The following is a 5,380-nucleotide window of genomic DNA, read 5'->3' as shown; positions in this document are numbered from 1 at the left end:
TGGCTCAACATTACAAATTCCTTCCATGTATGTCTTTTCTTTATGTAAAAAAATGGTACTTAGCGTCCTTCAGGTTTAGAAATTAATGACACTATCAATATTAATTTTGAAAAGAATAAAATTTTAGCAAAGACTGAGATGCATCTTCAGATGAGTGAGAACTAAAAAGGAAAGAAAAATGTTACAGTAAGTAAATATTACACTAAATCATCTCAAATATTATTTCAGGACTTAAGCTCCTAGGGTGCTATATTTTTACTGACCATTTATTAAATTTCAAACCTAACTGAGACTGTTTGGAGAAGAGAGCATGGAAAACCACATTTTGAAAACAACGAGTGATATCAAGAAAGCAGCAGAAATGGCCTCAGTGTTGGGAGAACATATCAGGGAAATGCTCAAGCAAACAGTGATGGAACGTGACAGAGCTATTAAAATCCAAATCCACACAAACATTCAAATTGTTTCTCATCTGGGCACAGTTTCTTCTTCTACTCTGAACTGCAATTACAATGAATGGGCTTCAACCCTCTCAACTGGTGCCCAGTGAGAGAGGCATGTTTATGCTCTCAAACATTTGGGCCATCCACTTGCTCATATGCTATGGTTTGATGCCCAGGTTTCTTTCTGTGCCATGAAATCCTGGTCCAGGATGAAACTGGAAAAAGATGGTGCTGTGACAGGATGATAAATGAGATTCACCACAATGTAAGGTTGGGTTGTCCTCTTGTATTCTTGGCAGCAGAAACAGATTTACCAACACGTCTGCCCCAAAACACATTCTTCTATAAAGTTTTAAAATGAAGCAGCTAAGGGAATTGTCTGGCAGTCCAGTGGTTAAGACTCTGGGCTTTCACTGCTGAGGGCATGGGTTCAATCCCTGGTTGGGGAACTAAGATCCTGCTAACTGCACAGTGTGGCTGAAAATTTTTTAAATTTAATAAAATAAAATCAAGCAGCTAATAACCACATTATATCAAAGGACTAACAGGAAAATCCTCTCTTTCTGTTTGTGCATAGATACCCAAATTCAAAGTTCTTCTTTAGGATGGGGGACTTGTATAGATAAGCATTATGTTTGTTTGTGGCAATGCTAAACAAATTCATATTCTGAAAATTCCAAATTAAAGTACACGCTAGGGTGCAACAATTCTGCTCAGTGAGGGTTCTTTCCCTTCAAACAAGATTTGTCACATTTTAAAATTGAATTTATCCAATGCATATAAAATGCAATAAAATGTACAGACCTTAACTGATATCTGAAAGTTTAAGAATCTGTCTTTTAAGTAAAATCTAGAGCTAACTTCTCTTTAAAAGTAATTTCAATGTGATTGTAGAACTTTTGAAAGGATGTTAATTCTTTGAACAGAGATAAAATTAAAGTCAAAAAGGTTGTAGTCACAGTAGTAGAGAGGCAGCACCTTCTAACCAGCAGACCTTTAAAATTGACTACGGGCTAAAATCACAAAGTACAAAACAGCAACCAGTAAATCTGTCATGTGGTTTCTTCATCTCAGTCAGATACCAAATTGTCATCTAAAATTTAATCAACAATGTCCCTAGATTAAACTGAATTTGAAAATTTATTTTGACCATGGAGTCAAGGTACAAGGGTATGCGTGCGAATTGTGGATGACTGTGGTGGGGCCTTTAAGATGAGAACCATAGGTGATGGTAATCAAAGGTTTTTGCAGTTCTCCAGTGGGAGTAAACCACAGACTAGGAAGGAGTTTGCCAGCTATTAAAACCAGGGCTCTGCAGTTGAGAGGTACCTTTGCTGTTTGGGGAAGGTCTGTTTTCCATGACTGACTGCAGTATGGTTCAAGTCAGAGGGAAAGAAGATCCCTGGAACTCCATCATGAGCGGTGCCTTAACAGGAGCCATACTGGCAGCAAGAAACAGACCAGTGGCCATGGTTGGGTCAGCTGCGATGGGTGGCATTCTCTGGGCTTTAATTGAAGGAGCTGGTGTCTCCTTGACAAGATTTGCCTCTGCCCAATTTCCCAATTATCCTCCATTTCCTGAAGACCCCTTGCAGTAGCCTTCAGCCCAGTTACCATCCTCACCTTTTGGAGACTATGGACAATATCAATAGAACTTCTTTCCCAGGATTTCTTTAATGGAATGAGGAAAGGATTTCAGACTGTTTTTCAAACTATAGGTGGGACAACTATGGCCAAACAAACTATGAAGAGACATTTAGCATCTTCTTCTATTTAAAGGAACATGGGGGTGGGGTTCCTAAAAGATAATACATTTATTTATTCATACTTGGATTGCATTTGTGATTAAATAAATGTCTAAAATCTTTCAAAGGAAATACAATAAGTGCTAGGAAGATGAAGGACCAAATGGCAAGCAGCAATGAAGTATGACCATCATTTCCTTGTGGACTTCTCTGCCTGGTTTCGTTCTGTTAGTCAAACAATAAAAAAAACTCCTGGACATTGCTCTTAAAAAAACAAAACAAAACTTACTTTAGAATAATTTTAATTTGAAAATAGATTTAGTCTTTCTTTACACCCTTCTAATTTAAAATAAAATAAATTTATATTTCTTTTTTCTTTACATAATTTTCTTGATTCTCCTCCTCATTTAAATTCTTCCAACATCCACTGAGCAGAACTGGAACACAGCATTCAGATAAGGCCATGATTCTGCTGTCTCAGTTTATGTTTATAATCTATCCTGATTGCTAAGGGTTACAATCTTTGTTTCACAAGGCTCTGCCTGGGTACAAACTGTTCTACATAATGACACTTACTACAGAAGTCAAAAGTAAACACTCAAGTATCATTATTCAATAATCATTTTTAAAATTGCATTAAAAATGTCTTGTGTTCTTCAGTTTGCCACATTAAAATGCAGGCAGTCCAGTTCAATAAATCTCAGAAGAGTAGTGAGTATCAGAATCTAGTCTTGGTAGAGGGACGTGCACTTACTCCCTCTTGCGAGAGCAGCAGAATCACAGCTAACTGCTGAGCAATCACTGACAGGAAGACACTGGAACTCACCAAAAAAGATACCCCACATCCAAAGACAAAGGAGAAGCCACAATGAGATGGTAGGAGGGGCGCAATCACAATAAAATCAAATCCCATAACCGCTGGGTGGGTGACTCACAAACTGAAGAACAAGTATACCACAGAAGTCCACCCACTGGAGTGAAGGTTCTGAGCCCTATGTCAGGCTTCCCAACCTGGGGGTCCAGCAACGGGAGAGGAGTTACCAGAGAATCAGACTTTGAAGGCTAGCGGGATTTGATTGCAGGACTTTGACAGGACAGGAGGAAACAGAGACTCCATGCTTGGAGGGCACACACAAAGTAGTGTGCACATCAGGACCCAGGGCAAGGAGCAGTGACCCCATAGAAGACTGAACCAGACGTACCTGCTGGTGTTGAAGGGTCTCCTGCAGAGGTGGGGGGCAGCTGTGGCTCACTGTGGGGACAAGGTCACTGGCAGCAGAAGTTCTGGGAAGTACTCCTTGGCATGAGCCATCCTGAGTCCACCATTAGCCCCAGCAAAGAGCCTGTAGGCTCCAGTGCTGGGTAGCCTCATGCCAAACAACCAGTAGGGAGGGAACTCAGCCTCACCCAGGAGACAAACACATTAAAGTTTTACTGAGCTCTGCCCACTAGAGCAACACCCAGCTCTACCCACCACCAGTCCCTCACATCAGGAAACTTGCACAAGCCTCTTAACATAGCCCCATCCACCAGAGAGCAGGCAGCAGAAGAAAGAAGAACTACAATTCTGCAGCCTGTGGAATGAAAACCACATTCACAGAAAGATAGACAAAATGAAAAGTCAGAGGAATATGTACCAGGTGAAAGAGCAAGATAAAACCCCAGAAAAACAACTAAAAGAAGTGGAGATCGGCAATATTCCAGAAAAAGAATTCAGAATAATGATAGTGAAGATGATCCAGGACCTCGGAAAAAGAATGGAGGCAAAGATCGAGAAGATGCAAGATATATTTAACAAAGACCTAGAAGACTTAAAGAACGAATAAACAGAGATGAACAGTCCAATAACTGAAATGAAAAATACACTAGATGGAATCAAAAGCAGAATAACTGAGGCAGAAGAATGGATAAATGACCTGGAAGACAGAATGGTGGAAATCACTGCTGTGGAACAGAATAAAGAAAAAAGAATGAAAAGAAATGAAAACAGCCTAAGAGACATCTGGGACAACATTAAATGCAACAACATTCACATTATAGGGGTCCCAGAAGGAGAAGAGAGAGAAAGGACCTGAGAAAATATTTGAACAGATTATAGTGAAAAATTCTCTAATATGGGAAAGGAAATAGCCACTCAAGTCCAGGAAGTGCAGAGAGTCCCAGGCAGGATAAACCCAAGGAGAAACACGCCAAGACACCTAGTAAGCAAATTGACAAAAATTAAAGACAAAGAAAAATTATTAAAAGCAACAAGGGAAAAATGACAAATAACATACAAGAGATGTCCCATAAGGTTAGCAGCTGATGTCTCAGCAGAAACTCTACAAGCCAGAAGGGAGTGGCACAATATATTTAAAGTGATGAAAGGGAAGAACCTACAACCAAGATTACTCTAGCCGGCAAGGATCTCATTCAGATTCGATAGAGAAATCAAAAGCTTTACAGAGGAGCAAAAGGTAAGAGAATTCAGTACCACCAAACCAGCTCTACAACAAATGCTAAAAGAACTTCTCTAAGTGAGAAACACAAGAGAAGGAAAAGGCCTACAAAAACAAACTCAAAATAATTAAGAAAATGGTAATAGGAACATACATATCGATAATGACCTTAAATGTGAATGGATTAAATGCTCCAACCAAAAGACACCGGCTCGCTGAATGGATACAAAAACAGAACCTGTATTTATGCGGTCTACAAGAGACCCACTTCAGACCTAGGGACACATGCAGACTGAAAGTGAGGGGATGGAAAAAGATATTCCATGCAAATGAAAATCAAAAGAAAGCTGGAGTAGCAATACTCATACCAGATAAAATAGACTTTGAAATAAAGAATGTTACAAGAGACAAGGATGGACACTATGTAAAAATCAAGGGATCAATCCAAAAAGATATAACAATTATAAATATACATCCACCCAACACTGGAGCACTTCAATGCATAAGGCAAATGCTAACAACTATAAAAGAGGAAATTGACAGCAACACAATAATAGTGGGGGACTTTAACACCTCACTTACACCAATGGACAGATCATCCAGACAGAAAATTAATAAGGAAACACAAGCTTTAAATGACACAATAGACCAAATAGATTTAATTGATATTTATAGGACATTCCATCCAAAAACAGCAGGTTACACTTTCTTCTCAAGTGCACATGAAACATTCTCCAGGACAGATCACACCTTG

The 5,380-nt window shown here is 39.3% G+C and overlaps 1 pseudogene; it reads left to right on the top strand.

The window, feature by feature from the left end:
* Nucleotides 1–310: 310 nt before the first annotated feature.
* Nucleotides 311–2,131, top strand: LOC111183312 (mitochondrial import inner membrane translocase subunit Tim17-A pseudogene; annotated as a pseudogene).
* The last annotated feature ends 3,249 nt before the right edge of the window (nucleotides 2,132–5,380 follow it).

The sequence above is a fragment of the Delphinapterus leucas genome, chromosome 8, assembly GCF_059928025.1.
Source record: "Delphinapterus leucas isolate spDelLeu-1000000601 "Yukka" chromosome 8, BTC_Dleu_Yukka2, whole genome shotgun sequence".
Classification (NCBI taxonomy): Eukaryota; Metazoa; Chordata; class Mammalia; order Artiodactyla; family Monodontidae; genus Delphinapterus; species Delphinapterus leucas.
This window is presented reverse-complemented; position numbering and strand designations above follow the sequence as displayed.